The following is a 22,618-nucleotide window of genomic DNA, read 5'->3' as shown; positions in this document are numbered from 1 at the left end:
GGTAAAAAACTTTATCAATCATTCCATTGTTTGTTCTCTTACTAGAGATCCTTCCATCTCTTCTTCTAATCTCATATCTTTGCTCTAGCTGATGTCTCCCACGTCAAGCTCTCTTCTCTGGGATGTCTCCATGGGTTTTATTCTCGCATGGATGTGCCTAAGATCTAGCCTTAAGTCCTCATCCATCATAGTTATTTCTCGACCTCGTCTTCTCAATGACATATTTTCTGTCATTGTTCTACTAGACTTTTCAAATATTAGCGGGCTTCAGGCTTAACAAAGCTTCCCTATTAGATACCACTTGATGTAGCCTCTCCCACTCTATCTAACAATTCAATGTTTGATATCATGATTGTCATTTTCAATTATTTGAATCAACTAGTGATGAATTTATAAATAATTCTCCTCACGCACTAGTGAACTCCTTTTTCTATCAAAGTAGAAGCTCCAATTTGTTTGTTAGAATAACCATGCAAACTTATTGGCCTTTTAGCTCCAAGCTTAGCTTAGATTCCCATGTGCCCATGGTCAAAAATAAGGGCTTAACTCCATAGGTGCTTAAGCTTTGTCCTTTGGCGTTCTACTATTAGAGTTATATTTCACGAAAATCTGCCTTGCACATGATTCAAGATCACAAGGATGGATATCCCTCTATTTTCTTCTCAGGTTCATATCTAAGAAGATCCAGGGTCCAGAGGATTTTCTTATGTAGCCAAATATTTTTTTCAAAACTTTGTATTAGGGTTGCATGACCTGGATGCCCCTCTCACTGGATAACTTTTTAACAATTATTATATCTAGGTGTTGGAAATGGATGCAATATAGTCAAATGCCATAGGGCTCAAATTTCATGAACTGCACACAACAAAACTTTATTAAAGAAAAATATAACTCTTACCTTTTTCGTATTGAGTCCCTCAATGGAGTTAATCCAGATGTATCTCGATGTATTTGGTATCTGGACAATTTTAAAAATGTCACTCCCACTGTGAACCCGGATCTCACCCAACTTGGATATCTGACTCGATTCAGTGATCCAGGATATTTGGAAACTTTTACTTCTTCAAAGATCCAGATTTACTTGGATCCAAATCTACATAATTAGGTCCCACACTAGATGTACCTTGAACTTAAGTTATCCATCAGTCCATTGATTTGGGTATTTTCACCTTGAACATGCTTCGATACTCATTGGATATCGAAGGGGAAAATTAGTCAATTAACGGAATTTGCAAAGGAAATATCCATGACTCCTATTGGTGCTAGGGATATTCTGATTTGGGTTAATGCATAAATTTGGGCCATCAAAACACTGTAGACACTGGTCCTTTCAAAATCACCCATAAAACAGATGAAGTCTCACCCGAGGAACCTATGTGGACTGCAGGAAACAAAATTCTACAATGATGAAGGGAATCAAAATCTATGTGCATACTATCTCCTTTGACATTATACAATATTCAACTAAATCCAGTTGTAAACATTCATGATATTTGTAACATACATTAAAACATTAACAAATTTTAGAAGGGGTACTTCATCTTCACACATGGTGCAATATCAAACATTCAAACGTGCGTGCACCGTGACTACCCATAATTCTACTACAATGCACTAGAAGTAAACATAACCAAATGCATTATGCAACCAACACATCAAACACATAAATGGAGACAAATCTATTGGAAAATAAGGAAACGCTGAGAGTGGGCGGGGAGGGGGGGTGTGAATCACTAATTGTGAGATTCTTTTATTTTTCTATTATGCTTACAGTCTCTTTTTGTATTCTATTACTTGTGAGAGAATTCATTCATAAAGGGATTGAACACCAAGTTCAAACATATATGTTCAAACAATCACATGAGTAGCACACACATTTGACACAATGTTTTTCACGTGGAAACCCAGAGGAAGAAAACCACCAAATTTGTTGTTTGTTTCTGATGTAAATTAAGCACCAATTAATTACATCTGTTAGTTTGTGAGCACTCACTCACAAGAGGCACCGGCCCCCTTTGGTTAGTAAGCACCAACTTGCCAAGAGGCACCAACCTCTTCTGAATGGAGACACTAACCTGCTCTTGCCAATGTTCTACTATTTCATACAATTTTCAAACTGAAAACAAAGCCATACATATTACAAGTAAAATGCCAAAATGGTTGGTTTCATATTCAACTTCTTCTCTCTATCCTCTGTGTTCTCATGAAACTGTTGTTTACTTGCTGCTCACAACAAAATATCCTCAGTAGTCTGCCTCCTCTCTCACTGGCTTCTCTGCTACAACACCTATGTTCATCTTTCCCTGTTATTTTTACAACAATCATTTTCTACCTACTCTTCAACACTTCCCTCACGTTTCTCCTCACAACATACCTATTTCTCTTAATGCACAATCACTCAGTGTGCTCTCGGTGCTTGGACTTCTCTGTCTCTACATGCAATGCTAACTCCTCAGCACTTCGACAATATGCTCAACTCCCCCAAATTGCACACAGGAAATCGATAGTTTTGACCCACAGATGCACACTGCACAGAGTAGTCTCTACTATCTGTACCCATATTTCCCAAATATACTTTGGCATGGCTTCCCCTGATATTGTTTCATGATCTTGGATGACCGTTGTCACGGTATTAAACACACAGATAAACCTTGTAGCCTTTTATTAATCAAGTGTGTAAGTTTCCATGCTGAGGAATTAATTCTCAGACGACCTGCACACTCCTTCGAGAGACCCATTCTTATTTATTACTCAACTGAGCTTGACAATCCTTAGGGATGACTACTCTAACTTCATTTAATTCTCCAAGACATGCATGTGAAGCAGCCATTTGCTTCCTTCATTCCCACACAATCGTCTCTATTAAATGATGTCCTTGTTTCCTTGTTTCAGATTCTTTTGCAGGTTTAGCCCTCTTCAAAAATCAACTCCACTAATCCTGCATTCAATTCTACAGTTGTCAACCCATACATCCTTATAAATTTGTTGTACTACCTCATCGAAACACACCATTTCCTAACTTACAAATGCGGAACATTACAATATTCCACTCCCCGATATCCTTGGTTCCCTTTTCCTTCACCTCCTTTAGCAGTTTCTTTCTCATAGGAATGAGAGTTGTGATCAAGGGATTAGCATTATATCGGAGCCACTTAGTATCATAACTTTCACAGTTGAAAACTTACGATATTTCTCAGTCCCAATATCCTCACCTCCCTTGGCGTTTAGATCCTTGAGCATTTTTCTTATCATATGACCGAACTTGTGACCGATGGCTTAACACTTAGGTGTTAAGGCCTTTAGGCTCCTACCAAAGGAAAATCTTCCTTTGTTAACTACTCTGCACCCTTGGTTCTCTGAACTCCCACGACCAAATGCCAACACATCATCAAAAGCCCCTTCCATTGTAACTTTTTCAAAAATCATTTACACACGAGTTACGAGGTCCTCATCCTCCGATATGTCGACCTTCCAGATGACATCATGATGTCGTCATTACTCCACATGGCGACTCCTTAGTGGTGACATATGTCACCTAGATTTGGTCCATTAGGACACCCAATAATGTTGGATATGTCTGCCACGTGTCATGTTGTACTGTTGTGTCATGCTGACGTCAGTTGCCACTGCAACTTCTCGAAGCCAATCTCATGTCACCATGTGTCCTACCAGAGGAGAGAGAAAGAGTCCTGATTAACCTTTGGTTTTACAACACAATCCTTTGTTAACATTGTTAATCATCCATCGGATTTTTAACAATATTAGCAACACTAGAAATTGTAACTTCTTAAAATACATATGTTAAGAAGTTCTGATATTCTGATAGATTCCAACTTTCGATATTTCGATGAACTATGATGTTTTGATGTGCTTAGAGCTCTGATATAGCCTTCTCCGAGTTCTAATGTGTTGTCTGGTTTGAACTTTGATATTGCAACCTGCTCCAATGCTCTGAGGTTCCGATGTGTTGATCTGCTCCAATATCCTGATATATGATATGCTTCCTGCTCCGATTCCCCGATATATGATATGTTGCCTGCTCCAATATTTCATCCTTCTTAAGGCTTCAAGTCCTTGGACTTCGACATAACATATATTTTGATCTAGGAGTCCATTTTTGGATTTCCGCATATTGTTGGAAATCTCTTCTAGAGCACTTTTCAATGGATAGGGTTAGATGTAAGATATTGAGCCCATCTTCTACCTTTGAGATGGTTGAAAACTCTTTGACACTCATTGCTCCTTGACTCTTCTTCTTGTGCATGGAAAGTTGAACTCCCAACCACCATAGTCATCATTTTATGGCTTCTCCAGTAAGCTTGCTACTGTGATGATTCTCTACATAAAACCTGTAGCTACCATGGGGATTCAATCCGGACCAACACAATAGTCATCATTTTATGGATTTTCCAATAATCCTGCTACTGTGATGATTCCCTACATAAATATTGCAACTACCATAGGATTCCCCCTGAGTCATTACTGCATGCATTTTCTTCGACAAGCATTCATGCAAGTTTGGTTGACATCAATTCCAATACTAGGACAACGACTACCAATTGTCCAACAAAATCAACCATCAACCATCTTCTATTAATATTCAAAAGGCATTGAGCACAATATTATATTAGTACCATATCAACCCCATTTCGAAAACTTCACCAAAACTATCAAAACTTCCTCAAAATTTCTCCAAGTCATTTACCCCAAAACTAGCCCCAACAACCTCAAATTATTGGCTTGAAAGTAAGAGGTTTCTTAGTTCCTTTCGACTATATTTGAAGTAGCGGGGTGGCGAAATTAACATTAGTATTCATGCAACACTTTAACAAAAAATCAAGTGCAATCAAACACAAAGAAAACTATGCACAATCATTCAAGGTCCTGGCTGATATAAGAAATTACAAAGGGGAAAAAACATTCCTAGTGAGATAGATCAATGTTAATTCCATTAACAAATAATTTATAGACTTAACTAATATTATCAAAGCAGTTTGCCTTTCTATTTCTTGCATGTTCGTGAGACATGTGGGTTACATGTTTTATAAAATACATAAATATCTGATAACATAATGGGGAGCCCACTTGCTAGCAATGTCTCTCTTGAAGTTGCATCTATACTCTATCTAGAACATCTACTAGCTAACTAGGTACAATTGTTCCATAACGGACACATAAGAAAATCAAAATAGATATTCATAGAAATATCTAAAAGGAGTTTCCATAATGGTGTAAACATAAAGTTTTTATGATGCTTCTGCATCACTCATTCCACAACATCAACCAACAACAACACCTCATCATTATATAATATCTAGAATAAAATTACTAGTAAGAAAAGCGTAGATGTAGTATGATATATTCACCATTATATGCCTCCATCTCAAAACCACCTATATTTGCGACAATAGAAAGATCTTGCCTCCATTTTCCAATAATGTTCAAGTTGTATTGCAGCTTTGAGAGTCAACTATCATCTTCATTTTTATAATATGCAGGGCTCAAGAATACACTCCATTGTCTCCCCTCATACGCCAAAGTTTTGAAAGATTGACATCATAAAAGACTAGAATAATGGTTGACCCTAACTCCTGCATCAACTTCAACATGAATAACAACCCATCCAAACACCAATGTGACTTGTAATAATTGGTAGAGAAAATAGCTATATGAATGGAGGTGGCTGTAATAACACCTTTTATCTGAAAAGTAATTTATCTTCCTTTTGCAATTATTCTTGGTCCAAGAAGACTTGCAATCAATGTGTGTTGAGGCGATGGAAAAGATGGTTGGCAAAAGTTTTCTTAACATTAAAGCTTTGGTGATTGATGAACACATCATATTAGTAGCAATTGTTACCATTTGTCATGGAGGCGAATTCAGAAGTGTAAGAAGGTTCCATTGGATACAAGAGATTGAAAAGCACACTCTATCAACTCAATATTTTCATTTAATTAAGCTCCAAACTAACTATCGATTGCTTCCAATTTAACACTAACCCTTTCGAATTCCCTATCTCTTAATCTCTCTTTCTCAATACTCGAAAATTTGAGTAAACAAAATTGTAATACAATGATCTCATATTCATTTGTAATGGATTATAATATTTTCGTAAAAAAAAATCACAATTGAATATTATTTTTAGCAATAAAAAATTAATAAATAAAAGATTTGAATTTGAAGTGCAATAATGTTTGAAACCTTTTCTTAACTAAATTATTATCCATATATTTAAGTTATTAACGATATAATATTTGATATACTCTTAGTTAAGTAACAACTTACATTTAAAAAAAATAAAAACAAACTTTTCGATTTCGTTTATATATATATATAGAATAACTATTCAGTTTTTCTTAATTTTATATATAAAGGTTAAACATATATAATTAGGTCGATAGGCCTTCCCTTTGAAAGAGACTTTCGTCGTCCCTTTCATTCTAAGGTTGACACCTGGCATTTTCTTCATCTTTGCAGTTTCGCATTTGTTAATGCCTCTGTATGCGCTGTTAATCCGTGGATTGTCAAACCTCTGCCCAACAACCTGCGTGTGGTGCGGTGGATTGTGGAACCTCTGCCCAACAACCTGCTTCTGGTGCGGTGAACGTTGTTGGACAAGATGAACGTTGTTGGACAAGATGAGGCGGTTCAAGCAGATCGTGGACAGCATATTATCCTTCTGAAACATGAACCTCTCTTCACCGGCTCCTGCAGAATCTTGCAATTGTTTCGGTACAGAAGGAGTTTTACTGCATATCCAAGCTTCATCTGCATAGTCGTCTTCTAAGGCAGACATCTCCTTCGCTTCAGAAACAGCCTGTTCAGTTTTCTGATCTCTGCGCTCTCCAGAAGGCTCATATTTAGAGGAATAGCATCCCAACTCCTTCACTAGAAGTTCTGAATCTCTTGATTTGTTTAACATGGCCTTGCGAGAAAAAAGAAAAGACCTTGATTTTTCAGCTTCATCCTTGAGGCCATCCACGCCATTCTCAAAGGATGTGCCTCTGTTCAAGTGATATGGTCTATCATCTTTAATGTGCATATATCCAGCATCTCTCCACTCGGGCCCCCGACCTCCATTGCAGATTTCATTGTGCCTTGCTCCACTTTCTTGCCGACCTCCATTGCAGATTTCATTGTGCCTTGCTCCACTTTCTTGTTTCAACTCATCTGAAAGTGAGAGGGAATCAGAGCCATTTGAACTCAGTCGTGTCATCAACTCGGATCGTAAAGCAGCTTCTGCATTTGTGAAGTGATTATTTTCCAAAAATTCCAATATATTGTGCACAAATTCTGCCATTTGTACAGTAGAATTCCCTTATATTTAGAAAGACGGGCAATTCTACAACAGCATCAACGTGCCAACCAAGCATTCCACTGGTCAAGTGCATATTCTCTGCGGTTCGGAGATAATGGATAGCGAAAAGACCCCATATAATTATATAATTATAGGTCTACAGAATCTGAGAGAGCAGTTTGCAAAAGGAAAATTGGAATAAATGGGGAAAAAATCCGCAAAAGCAACTTGTTTTTAATGTTACATGTTCGACCTGTCTGAACCCTTTTTGGTTAAAGAGGGTACAGGAGTCCTGACAATATCAGCTGTACAATCAGATGACCTTTGTCTACCAAGATGTAATTAAGGATATCAATTCCATCAAAGCCACCTGAAACTTGCACCTAATCAGCAATAACAACATCAATATAGGCACTACCATTAACAGGACCTCCGCATTAGCATGTTTGCAGCCTCAACAGCCAACACCTCGGAAAGAATCCAACAAACTCGTTACCAAAGGATCACACCTGCTCGATTTTTGAACCTGGGTCATCATTTTGGCAAGCGGTTTCCACAAGCCAACGGATGCCACTATCACAAGAAAAGGTATTACTTTAAGAAACCTCTAGCTATGAATTTCACAAAGGTAGAATTTCACAAAGATCTCGAAGGTAGCTTTCACAGAGAAGGAATGTCTATTTGTTTTCAAGCAACATGAGGATTGATCTTGTTCAATTGAATTACCTAACTGGTTTAGAAAATTCAAAATTATTTTCAGACTTACCAGAAAGCGTCTGGTACCCATGACACCTTGTGAACCGGTCCGCCATTACTGTAGGCTACGTTTGCGGGTGCTCATGGCGAATAGATGAGCAATTCTGTGAAATTCGACCCTGTGAGAATTAGACCCTCTTCATCGACGCTGAGAGGTGGTTTCTTGTTTTTTTAAATTAGATCCTCTTCATCCATGCTGAGGCGGCAGCATAGATCCCTTGCCTCGTTGCACAGAAAGCCAGAGAAACCGGGTCTACCAATGTCACTGTTGAATATGGCTAGCATCGAAGCGTTTTTCTGGAGGAGAAATTCCTGTAAAGTGGAGATGTTAAAGATGGAGTAAACGGCGTAATTACACCTTCGTATACAGTGAGTGCATCTGCTTCTGCTAGAGTCTTTTCAAATTACTGTTATTTCTTTTAAATGAATCTATGAAACCAGCACGTACAACCCGTTGCAAGCCAGCTATTTAGTGCTGGATAATTCCAGTTGCCTACACGTGTGTAGAGCAACTCCACCGTTTCAACCAAGTGAAATTCCTGTTGTAATTGAAGGGATTTGCAATTTGTTTCGGCCTTTTTATTTGCTCTAACAAATCCAAATGTCATAGTAATAAGACTTGCAATCACATAACAGCGTGAGATTCCTCTGAAATGTGTCATGAGATTATATCTAAGAAGTTTTAACTTTTAACCCAATCTAGGTGCAAGACAGTATGATACAACTACATCTACATTTTCACATAAGCCTTTCCACAATGATCCCCACACTCATCCAGAAATGCTACCACTGTTTTGTAGTGCGCAAGCATAAAGTCACGTTTGGGTTGAGCAATGGGCAGCATGGGGCTATATGCCACTCAACTCACTTGACGGTGGGAAGGCCGGCTTTCTCTTCGGATAACAGTACAAACATTTTTCAATTGACATGAACATTATCCAGTCAATACCCCATCTAAATTGAATTCATTTTCTGAAATCCCCATCCCGTCCTGTTGCTGCACAATTACATAGGCCGAAAGATATATTTGTTAGCAAGAAAGTGAATAGGACAGAACATAGACCTAGATTGTTTAAATGATAAAACCATCAATCACCAGCAGAAGCATCAGCAACATACTCTTCTTGTTTTTAGCATGTACCATATTCATTCACAACAAGGTCTTTGAAAATATTCTTACAACACAATTCATTCTGATAAGTGAACAAATGTATGCATGTTATAATTGTAGCCGCACAAATTAGGAGGTGCGCATACAAAAATGTATGCTGGTGCATAATTTTGCTTCCAATAAACTTCAATTTATCGTTTTCACAAAATAAAACAGCCTGACCCAATGCATTCCGGGACTCTGTGTATGCATATTTTTCATATAATTTTATCACGAAGTTGGCTACGGTGCTTTGACATGCCTTTGCATATTGTTGCAGGTTAGAAGACATTTCAGGCCAGAGTTATTGAATAGACTTGATGAAATAGTTGTATTTGATCCTCTTTCTCATGATGAGCTCAAGAAAGTTGCTAGACTACAGATGAAAGATGTAGCAATTCGTCTTGCAGAGAGAGGTGTTGCTTTAGGGTTTACAGATGCTGCTCTGGATCTTGTTGTTCACGAAGCCTATGATCCTGTAAGTAATCATAGGCTTCCTGAAGTGGAAAGTTATTCTAGGAGTTTGATGTTTTGCAGAGTTTTGGTTGTGGTGGCCAACAGTGAATATTAAAAGCGCAGGACTTTTCAGTTTACAATTTCATTTTCTCATATTTTCAATGGTCTGTCATATATTTTGCATGAACCTGTCTAGGGAGTAATTTTAGTCTGCTATTTTTGCTGGCAGTTGGTTGTGGTGGCCAACGGTTGATCTTTAAGAGCTGTGAACTCTTCAGTTTACAGAGTTTCTTTCTGAGATTTTCAATTTTCACATTCAGTTTCAGATTTTCTAATTTTGACATGATTTTCTTCCTTCTGTATGGATCCCATCGATATAAATTTCAGTTCTGTTCTTTAAATTTTAACATTTTCCTCTCGCACTTGAACTTTAAAAATGGGGTGCTGCCTGTCTCTGCGTACTCGGCGAACTTAGTTCAAAGTATATAGTAAAGGGATGTTTTTGGTGTGTTTGCTGATTAATATAAATTAATGCATTGTTTACTTGTTAATACTAGTGAAGCAGGCAGCAGGCAGGATCAATTAACATGATCCATAGAAAGATCATTAAGTTTTAAAAAACTTAGATGACCTTACACTTATGCAGAGCAGCAAAGGTTCCTTCTCCTTTGGTAGTTATCAAAAAGGAAACAGATGGCTAAAATTTCTTAACGCCTTTATCCTTTTGTAGAGAGGACAATGAAATTGTGCCTATTCAATGTAGGTTTCGATAAAAGGCCCGTATCAATCTAGCATTCCAGTGTTTCAATGAGATATTACGCCATAATCAAAGAGAAGATCCACAAGGAGAGGCGGTTAAGAAATCATGGCTTCAACTAGACACAATGTTGTGAAAAGTCAAAGACGATAATGGACCCTTGGGCTGAGATTTGATTTATTTTTATAGTTGACATAAGACAATTTGAATTAATATGATCCATAGAAAGATCATTAATTTTCAGAAATGGTTCACATAAGCAGATAACCAAAAGTTCCTTCTCTTCCAGTGGCTACCAAGAAGGAAAACTATAGAGAACTCTGAAATTTCTTACCAACTGCACCCTTTTGTAGAAGAGGGAACATATGCAATTGTGTATGTTTGATGGAGGCTTAAAAAAATGAAGGCCTGTATTAATGTAGTTGCATTGTCTAACCTATCCAATGGAATTTGTAACTGCACCAGACCAGACAATCCTTGGAAACAAATATATAAAGAAGACTAAGTTGATATCTCACGACACAAAAACTTGACATTATTCTGTGGTTGATCTCTATCGGATGAGTTTATGGTTACACTCCATTGGCTGACATTAGAATGATGGCCATCTTAATTACACTTCATTGGCTCACTGAAGAGTAAAATATGTAAACAACTTAATAGTGATTATTGATGAGAGGATGAGATTTACTGTTTTGTTCTTTATGTTATCTGCAAAACATATATATAAAACACATATAGTTGAATAGAAAATATTGATTGTGAACCAAAACAAGTTCTAATTGATCTAATAAAATTGAAACTTGAATGGCCATTGTAAACGCATGTGATAACAAACTCTACTTATGATAACAATAGTGTTTGACAATAGATTTCTAATTAGCAACTTTGTATTTTCTTTCGATTAATACAATTGTGCCTCTTGTTCTGGTCACTCGTTTTAATAACCCACTGGTGCTCACTAGAGCTGAAATTTTCTTGTCCTTGCCTTTGGAGCAATTGTATGTATGTGGAAGGAAAGGCAAGTATGATATGGCTATTGATTTGCCAGACCATTGTTATGTACTTTTTCAGGTCTGAAAATGTGTAACTTGTGGTTTAGCTTGATACATTCTCTTGTATACCACTTTAACTTTGTCAATATCATAAGTCCAGTAGCGATTTAAGTGTATGTCTTCATGGCAGAACTGCATTAGGCTTGAACTTTTATAAAAAATTACATTGTATTTAAAGAAATATGATGTCCAGATAGCATAGAACTCCAAACATCAAATCTCTTTGCTCCTTGTAGGCTTCAACCAATATCTCTTTTAGAATTTGTTTCGGCCTTTTTATTTGCTCTAACAAATCCAAATGTCATAGTAATAAGACTTGCAATCACATAACAGCGTGAGATTCCTCTGAAATGTGTCATGAGATTATATCTAAGAAGTTTTAACTTTTAACCCAATCTAGGTGCAAGACAGTATGATACAACTACATCTACATTTTCACATAAGCCTTTCCACAATGATCCCCACACTCATCCAGAAATGCTACCACTGTTTTGTAGTGCGCAAGCATAAAGTCACGTTTGGGTTGAGCAATGAGCAGCATGGGGCTATATGCCACTCAACTCACTTGACGGTGGGAAGGCCGGCTTTCTCTTCGGATAACAGTACAAACATTTTTCAATTGACATGAACATTATCCAGTCAATACCCCATCTAAATTGAATTCATTTTCTGAAATCCCCATCCCGTCCTATTGCTGCACAATTACATAGGCCGAAAGATATATTTGTTAGCAAGAAAGTGAATAGGACAGAACATAGACCTAGATTGTTTAAATGATAAAACCATCAATCACCAGCAGAAGCATCAGCAGCATACTCTTCTTGTTTTTAGCATGTACCATATTCATTCACAACAAGGTCATTGAAAATATTCTTACAACACAATTCATTCTGATAAGTGAACAAATGTATGCATGTTATAATTGTAGCCGCACAAATTAGGAGGTGTGCATACAAAAATGTATGCTGGTGCATAATTTTGCTTCCAATAAACTTCAATTTATCGTTTTCACAAAATAAAACAGCCTGACCCAATGCATTCCGGGACTCTGTGTATGCATCTTTTTCATATAATTTTATCACGAAGTTGGCTGCGGTGCTTTGACATGCCTTTGAATATTGTTGCAGGTTAGAAGACATTTCAGGCCAGAGTTATTGAATAGACTTGATGAAATAGTTGTATTTGATCCTCTTTCTCATGATGAGCTCAAGAAAGTTGCTAGACTACAGATGAAAGATGTAGCAATTCGTCTTGCAGAGAGAGGTGTTGCTTTAGGGTTTACAGATGCTGCTCTGGATCTTGTTGTTCACGAAGCCTATGATCCTGTAAGTAATCATAGGCTTCCTGAAGTGGAAAGTTATTCTAGGAGTTTGATGTTTTGCAGAGTTTTGGTTGTGGTGGCCAACAGTGAATATTAAAAGCGCAGGACTTTTCAGTTTACAATTTCATTTTCTCATATTTTCAATGGTCTGTCATATATTTTGCATGAACCTGTCTAGGGAGTAATTTTAGTCTGCTATTTTTGCTGGCAGTTGGTTGTGGTGGCCAACGGTTGATCTTTAAGAGCTGTGAACTCTTCAGTTTACAGAGTTTCTTTCTGAGATTTTCAATTTTCACATTCAGTTTCAGATTTTCTAATTTTGACATGATTTTCTTCCTTCTGTATGGATCCCATCGATATAAATTTCAGTTCTGTTCTTTAAATTTTAACATTTTCCTCTCGCACTTGAACTTTAAAAATGGGGTGCTGCCTGTCTCTGCGTACTCGGCGAACTTAGTTCAAAGTATATAGTAAAGGGATGTTTTTGGTGTGTTTGCTGATTAATATAAATTAATGCATTGGTTACTTGTTAATACTAGTGAAGCAGGCAGCAGGCAGGATCAATTAACATGATCCATAGAAAGATCATTAAGTTTTAAAAAACTTAGATGACCTTACACTTATGCAGAGCAGCAAAGGTTCCTTCTCCTTTGGTAGTTATCAAAAAGGAAACAGATGGCTAAAATTTCTTAACGCCTTTATCCTTTTGTAGAGAGGACAATGAAATTGTGCCTATTCAATGTAGGTTTCGATAAAAGGCCCGTATCAATCTAGCATTCCAGTGTTTCAATGAGATATTACGCCATAATCAAAGAGAAGATCCACAAGGAGAGGCGGTTAAGAAATCATGGCTTCAACTAGACACAATGTTGTGAAAAGTCAAAGACGATAATGGACCCTTGGGCTGAGATTTGATTTATTTTTATAGTTGACATAAGAAAATTTGAATTAATATGATCCATAGAAAGATCATTAATTTTCAGAAATGGTTCACATAAGCAGATAACCAAAAGTTCCTTCTCTTCCAGTGGCTACCAAGAAGGAAAACTATAGAGAACTCTGAAATTTCTTACCAACTGCACCCTTTTGTAGAAGAGGGAACATATGCAATTGTGTATGTTTGATGGAGGCTTCAAAAAATGAAGGCCTGTATTAATGTAGTTGCATTGTCTAACCTATCCAATGGAATTTGTAACTGCACCAGACCAGACAATCCTTGGAAACAAATATATAAAGAAGACTAAGTTGATATCTCACGACACAAAAACTTGACATTATTCTGTGGTTGATCTCTATCGGATGAGTTTATGGTTACACTCCATTGGCTGACATAAGAATGATGGCCATCTTAATTACACTTCATTGGCTCACTGAAGAGTAAAATATGTAAACAACTTAATAGTGATTATATAGTGTTTGACAATAGATTTCTAATTAGCAACTTTGTATTTTCTTTCGATTAATACAATTGTGCCTCTTCTTCTGGTCACTCGTTTTAATGACCCACTGGTGCTCACTAGAGCTGAAATTTTCTTGTCCTTGCCTTTGGAGCAATTGTATGTATGTGGAAGGAAAGGCAAGTATGATATCGCTATTGATTTGCCAGACCATTGTTATGTACTTTTTCAGGTCTGAAGATGTGTAACTTGTGGTTTAGCTTGATACATTCTCTTGTATACCACTTTAACTTTGTCAATATCATAAGTCCAGTAGCGATTTAAGTGTATGTCTTCATGGCAGAACTGCATTAGGCTTGAACTTTTATAAAAAATTACATTGTATTTAAAGAAATATGATGTCCAGATAGCATAGAACTCCAAACATCAAATCTCTTTGCTCCTTGTAGGCTTCAACCAATATCTCTTTTAGAGAAATTCAACAACTCTAATTTAATAATCCTATCGGCCTCTCTTTGTACCTTTTGGGACAATTGCTAGTATACAGATTGTTAAATGTAACATAGCCACTCATTATGAAACATTCGTTGCACCAAGGTTTAATGCAAGTTGGTAACACTCGTTTGACCAAGGCTTAATGCAAGTTGGATTCATAATGATCTCTCCCTTTCGAGACATGAAAGACTTTGCATCATTAAAACACTTAAGAAAACCTATATGCCTAGCACGTTTGAAGTGGTGTGGTGTTACATGTTTTATTAAATTTAAAATATAAATTGCGTGGGGTTACATGTTTTATTAAATTTAAAATATAAATTGCGTGGGGTTACATGTTTTATTAAATTTAAAATATAAATTGCGTGGGGATTATGAGGGCCTCGACCGTGGGCTATTTATAAGTGGTCGGTCTCGAAGTTCATTCTCGTGTTAACCACCAACTACAAATCTTCTTCAGCATATTCGGATTCATTACAAATTTTGTATGATCTATACAAAACTCTAAAGAGAGCTTTTTCTTCGAGGGCGTTCGATATTTTCTTTTATTACTTTTTATTTTGCAAAACCAGTATGATGAAATATAAATTATTTTTTGTGTGATAAAATTTTAGGTTATAAATGGTTATTTCTTAGGGTCTGCATTATTAAATTAGGGTCTGCATTATTAAATTACAGGTATATAGTAATTAGTATTTACTGTTTAGTTTAAATATAGTTTAATTAAACTAAAAAATAATAAATATAAAGATTTCATCACAAAAATAAAATAACTAATAAAATATTATATTGTTGAATATCATCATAAAAACATTAAGTTACATGATTAACTAATATTATTTACATTAACATATATACACTTTAATATATATATTTTTGTGTTTTATTTTTTTTAATATATATAATTTTTTATAATTAAATTATTAAAATACGTTTTTAATATAATAACAAGTAAACACTGTTTAGCTTAAATATAGCATAATTAGCTAAAAATAATAAAGACAAAAAATTCATCACAAAAATAAAACTAATAAAATGTTGTATTGTTGAATGCCATCACCAAAAATTAAAAAATATGATTAACTAATATTGTTTATATTATATAAAAAACATACTTTAATAAATTCAAAATTATATATATATATATATATATATATATATATATATATATATATATATATATATATATATATATATATATATATATATATATATATCATTTTGAATTTATTAAAATATGTTTTTTAAATAATAATAAGTTATTTTAAATTAAAAAAAAAACTATAATTTGAAAATTGAAATAATAGAAAAATGAAAAAAAATCAAAGTCAAAAAGTTAAATAAAAAGAGAATAAATTTAAAAACAAAAAATTAGTAACTAATATAAATGGAAGTTACCAGAGAACCCACAATAAACCTCAACCAATCACTTTATAAATAAATAAATTTAAATAATAACAAAAATTGAATATCTAATGTTAAACTATAGAATAATTTTTTGGTCAACGACAAACTAATACACAATTCAAAACAAAATTGAATATGTAATACCATGCCTCGGCATAATAACTCATCTTAAATTGAAAATATGACAAAACACTATAATTCATGAAAATGGAAATAATAGAAAAAGGAAAAATTAAATAAAAAGGAAATAAAACTAAAAACAAAAAAATTGTAACTAATAGAAATGGAAGCTACTAAATAACGGATAATAAGACCTCAACCAATCACCTTACAAATAAATAAATTTAAATAATAATAATAAAATTAAAAACAAATTGATTTCCTAATGTTAAACTATTGATAAATGACATAAATTTTTGGTCAAGACTAGCTAATACAAAGTCAAAGAAAAAATATCATATAATAATAACTAATGGATTAAATAATAACTTATTAGGCATAAGTTGGAGAGAGAAATCTAAAAGTTAAAAATATTTATTGGAATTTTTTTTATGAATATTAAAAAACTTATATTTTATTTTATTTAAAATATAAACGTGAAACCATGACTCGTCCTTGTGACTTATTACTTTTATTTTTTAATTAAAACACTTTATTGCTTCAGAATGTTTCTAAAGCCAGAGTATAGTGTTGTTTCTTCATTACATATGGTAAGATTTTCACTATCTCAAAGGAACCCATGAGAATCTTTCTACTATATTCTTAAAAGAAACCCAAAATGCATTCCAAAACCCATATATAAGATATTCTAGTAAGACCAAAAATACATAACATAAGAAAAGACCAGATATGCTACTAATCTTGCAAGTGATTAAGACTCAGAAGAGGAGATAGGGGTTGGGACCCTTGCGCTTGAACCAGGAGGAGCAAGTGTATAAAATTCACATTGAAGATGCCCTTCTACATGTACTAGCCTTGCGTCGAGCCTATCAATGGAAAAATAGTAATTTCTCAACATTCTTTTAATATCCTCTAAAGAAGCAAACACATTGTACCACTCCACTTGTTTATCACTCAGCACCATGCTAAGCAGGGTCTTCAACTGCTGGTGTAATACAATTGAATCGAGGTATTGCTTCCTCCTTCCCTTGGTATGACTAGGGTTAGGAACCTAGCAAGAAACCTCCTCAATAATTTTTGAGTTAGAAAAAGATTTTCTCTTTACAGCCACCTTGGTTTCCATATACCCGATTTCACCTCAAGTCTTTGACAGAACTGCATTGAAATATCCCTCAGTTGAGTCCTTGGTGACTATATTAGCCCTTTGATGGCCTTGAGAATTGTTGCAACCACCACCCCTCCTATAAACATTACAGAAATTTTGAGGTCTAAAATGCGCCTCAAAACAAAAATGTACAACCAAAATCAACTTTATAAGAACCAATATGATTCAAGATGATGATGTCAACCATGGAGGATGATTCACCATTTTTGGAGTAAAAAAATAAAAATATTAACATATTAAAAGATTAAAAAACTACTTTTCAACTCATATTTTCAACTTATCTCCTTATGTTTTTACTCAAATTTCCAATAGGAGCACTCGTTGGATGCAAAATTTAATTCCTCATATAAGGAGTACCCATGTTACATACTTTCGATGGACCCTCCTACACAAAAAATGAGAAATACATGAAAAATGTGATTGCAATCAAGGTTTTCCATGTATTTCTCTTTTTCCTTGTAGCAGGGTCTAGTGAAAGTATGTAACATGGGTACTCCTTCGATTAAGAATGAAATTCCACATCCAACGAGTGATCCCACTCGAAATTTGAGTAAAAACATAGGGAGATAAGTTGAAAAAATAGTTTTTTCTTTTTTCCCTCTAAATTTTGATGATTTAATCTAATCTTACTTTAATATTTCCACTATTATTTTATAATATTCCTTAGGAGGCCCATTTTAGACATCAAAATTTCTCTAATGATATGCATTTCATAGGAAGCATGGCTCATGGGAGGGGTTCATACCTAAAATTAGCACCAAACTACCAATAACTAGCCATCAAACTCTTGAACTAACCTGTAGCATGAAAGATTACAAACCACTAACTAATATTGCAACAAATAACAACTTTTTACATTTGAATCCAATTTAGAACAGGGGAAAGACCACACCTATCTTATACATAGAGAGAATATTCGCCCACTCCCTTGAAACCCCCCATTATTTGAGTGAATATACAGAGCCACAAAGAAAACCAAATAAAAGACATCACACAATTTCCCCTCGCTTTCTTGAATCAGGTAAATGGAGTATCAAGAAACGACGTGAACAAACCAAGCAATATTTTTCAGACCTGTCAACCCGACACAATCATTAAATCTCAAGCTAGGCATACCTAGAGTAAGGTATAAATTCCACCAGAGTTGTTCCAAAACCTTGCACACCAGAAGTCACTAACAAGTTGCCAAAACTAGTGAAAGCACTACCAGGAATGAACATACCAAACAATATTTTACATAATTACCACCTAGTCACTAACATACAATTCTTAGACCATGCATAACTAGAACCAGGACTAAATTCCTTTATAAGTTCCCTAGAACCCAACAAAATATAAAGCACAGTCACAAAATATAAGGCATAATAGATTGACTAGTCTAGGACTAATGATATCAGGAGAAGCGACAAACAAATTGTGATAAGCCAAATTAAACATGACCTATATAGCTTAACCAAAATTGGAAAGGGAGGAGAATGCCCGTCTTCCTTCAATCGAATTACGAGTGACTTGAGTAGATTCCACCCTCCATGACTAGATTCTGCCACTCTCCTCCACTTATAAAGACTAGATTAAAACACAACTTTCCCATCCTAGAAGCCAAGCAGGCACAACAGCCGCAGGGAGGTTGACACATCGACCTGACGTCGTGCCCCTCCTTCTTCCCACATCTCCAGGATTTAGTTTGTCCCCACAACCCTCTGTGGGCATTTATAAGCCAACTATTACATTTCATGTCATTGCATGTCGAGAGCGAGCCACACCCTTTTCTCATTGATATTCATCATCTCAACAGGGTTGTTGTCTCAACCTTGAGACCACCCTTCAGAAACTGTGCACACCCTAATTAGGGACTTAAGGGAAATTTTTCAATAACAATGGTCATTTATATTTTATTTTAAGATTAATATAATAATCTACGACTTCTTTTAAATGATCATGTAGGTTATTTATTTATTATTTTAAAAATAATAATTAATATTAAAAAAATATATTTAATAAATAAGATGACGAATGGTTATTGGATATTATTTATGAATATATGGACTTTTGGAGGTTCATATTTTTAAAGATGGTAATTAATGAATTGTGAGAAAAATTGTCATTAGTTATTATTTATGAATGTAAATTGGGTTAGATTATTCTAAAAAAAATTAAATCATTTGAAACAACTTGTTGGTAGTATTTAAGGAGGTAGATTTTAGTTATGTTTTTGGATTTTGGACTAACCATTTATTTCACTAAACTCAATCACATTGTTAAAAGTAATTGGTATATTTTGATTACTATAATTTTTCACCTATAACAAATTAATGGTGTTAATAGTCATATATCAACCACTTTGAATAGTGTCATTGTGCTAGTTTATATCTTCTTCATGAAATTTCTCTTCCCCATCCAATCCATGGAATTTCTTTTACTTGACTCTCATGATTAAAGAGCTTATATAGTATAGTTATATGTTAGGTCAACAAAATGGCTCAAAGTTACTACAACAAAGTTTATCATGTCATTTGGGGAAATTAAAATTAGATAGGGAGGATATCATTCATCTTCTCACTGTAAGAGATAAACCGTATTTACTATATTATATTTTATTGTTGGGCTGAAAGGTGCTCTCCAAAACAATATGGAAGAGATGTTGTAATGTCTTGTCATGCTATGTTATGTAAAAAATTTGACTCAATCAAATTACATAAAAATAAAATAAAATTAGTAATTATGATTATTAATTAAAATAATCAAATCACATAAAAATAAATAAAATTAGTAATTATGATTATTAATTAAAATATTTTGCTCTCAATTTACAGGAAAAAAATTTAATAATAATTATATTATAATTAATAATTAAACCAACCAGATTTACCAAAAGCATCAGATTTCTTATGGTAACACACCCCTTTAACTTTTTTTATTATTATTTATAAATATTTTTATAAAAAAAAAAACTAGGTGGTTTTATCACAGGATGCGTCATATTCACATTTTGGATTTCATAAAGTTTTACAATATATAAATATATTTTGTTTAGTTTGCGCGTTAACTCGCTTACTATGGTTTCTTTATGTTAAGACCTTTACATTGGGAAATTAGTGATATGAGGATTATATTTGCGGACCCATGCGTGAGGGATCCTTTACTCAAGGTGTACATTATATGTCTTGATGTTGATGTTTGAGGAGATACGAAGGTTCTAAACTTTATTAACATATATGTAGGGTGAAATTATTCAATCATATTGCGTGCATTGCCATTTACGAACCTTCTAGACTTTCCAGCTGGTTGGATCGTTGCCTTGGGAGACGGGTTATGAAGTTAGGGAGTAATTGCCTCCCTTCTCTGGTGTTGCTCCTCACTCATTAGCAACCTTTCGCTCTCTGGGGCAAGTTTTGCAAGGAATCCTGTTTGTTCACGGTGTTACTTCCACTTTGGATTTTTCCTTTGCTAAGGGTTCTAAGGGTTCTACATTATGACTGGTAATTTTAACCCTAAAGAGATTTTATAAATTGCCTTTTGTTTTGGAAATAGGGTTTTAATATTCATTAATTCTTTTTCTAATCATTGTGTCATGTCTTCATTTTTTTATAGTCCAGTTAGGATGGGTTTCCAATGTATGTGATGGCCAGGCCACATGAATAAGATTACATTATTAGGGGTCCCATGGGAGTTTTGAGAAGTTTTTATGGGATCTGATGCCATTTCCTTGGCATATCCCATCATCCACACAACTTGCCATTCATTTTGTTACATTCCAACAACTTTTAAAAAATACCATTATTATGGGGCCTAACTTAATTAATTATGCTCGAGGTGGCACTTCAAGTGTTTTGAGAGAGTATGTTGGGTGATTTACCATTTTTTTGATTAAAAATTACTTTAATTAGTCATTTAATTAAGGAAAAAATAATTAATTGGAGGAAAAGGCCCAAAAATGACTTAAGTGAAATAAAATTAAAACGTCACTAAAGATAAAGTCAATGGAAGAGCTTCTAGAATAATAATAAAATAATAAAATAAGTTGCTTCTAAAGGCTTGGAGATCTATCCATCACACCTATAAAAAGACGAGGAGGAGGTCACTGAGACATCTTGGATTTGTGTATTGTCTTTGTGGTGAGGTTTTAAGAACCTAGTTTTGAGAACCTCTTCCCTTGGTGGATTCATTCAGGGTTTAGAGGTTGCAGTTTATTGATTTTCAGTTTGTTTTGGAGACTAGTTGTAACATTATTGTAAATTTATTTGGGGCCATCATCTCAACCATATTCCTACTCTTGTGCCAACTTATTTACATATTAATCAAGGTTGAGATATTTTGCATGTTTATATTATCTATTATTCAGTTGTAGATTATATTTACCTTTTTTGCCATAAATTTTGTGGTTTAATTTGTGCGAATTGTTTATGATGGTGGCAACTTAAATTTATGAAGTTATTTTCGACAAATTGTATATTTGGGACATTACGGTGGTATGAGAGCATGATTTTTCCCAGTTGTGGGTTAAAATTAACTTGTTTTATTGTTCCTAAAGGATAAAGGAGCAAAGTTTGTGGGTTAAAATTTTTAATCTATTTGTCGGAGAATAATTATTGCAAGTGATTTCTCAAAGTACCAAAGAGAACATATTTCATGGAGTAATATTGGTTTGCAGGGCCAAAATTAATGATCTTACTGGGAAAAAATTATTTTACTACGCCGAAATTGTTTTGTTGGGCTGACATTATTGGGCTAAAATTTATCTTTCTGAATTGACAATATTATTTTTCTACAAACAATGACATGATCAACATTGGGATCCACATAAGTTTTAGGTGGGCGACAAATTTTGGTTACATCTATAGAAAGAACACCTCGTTGGAGCCCATCGTAAGCTCAGACCACTCAGCCTCGGATATGGGAGATAATGATTTTGAGTTCAACATTCCCACATTCCTTGGCCTGCACCCAATGTTCAATGTGAAATGCCTTCAACCTTACTTTCCACCATTCCTAGACACAACAAACATTGCAAAACAACTCACACCAATAAAGCTAAGCCAAGTATGCATGGGATAGACCACGACTGATCAGATCATGGACACACAGATCAAGGACACTCGCCAGCAAAATATCCAACTATATCGAGTTTTCAGAGATGGCCAACTCCTGCACCAAGGCAAATGGGTCATCAGGGACCAAGTTCAACAGAAGTTTCCCCGTCTCATGGAGGCACTCAACACAATAGGGATCATCGCTTCCTAAG

General features: G+C 34.8%; 1 long non-coding RNA gene across 1 annotated transcript; it reads left to right on the top strand.

The window, feature by feature from the left end:
* Window positions 1-7,702: 7,702 nt before the first annotated feature.
* Window positions 7,703-9,915, top strand: LOC149186981 (uncharacterized). Its single transcript, XR_016256173.1, has 3 exons — window positions 7,703-7,885; window positions 8,058-8,422; window positions 9,484-9,915. It is a non-coding gene; the product is annotated as an uncharacterized LOC149186981 (long non-coding RNA).
* The last annotated feature ends 12,703 nt before the right edge of the window (window positions 9,916-22,618 follow it).

This window comes from Pinus tabuliformis, chromosome 3_1 (genome assembly GCF_031772625.1).
Source record: "Pinus tabuliformis cultivar Carrire ecotype Pingquan chromosome 3_1, CPIR1, whole genome shotgun sequence".
NCBI lineage: Eukaryota > Viridiplantae > Streptophyta > Pinopsida > Pinales > Pinaceae > Pinus > Pinus tabuliformis.
The sequence above is the reverse complement of the archived record's forward strand: the minus strand, read 5'-3'. Positions and strand labels throughout refer to the sequence as shown.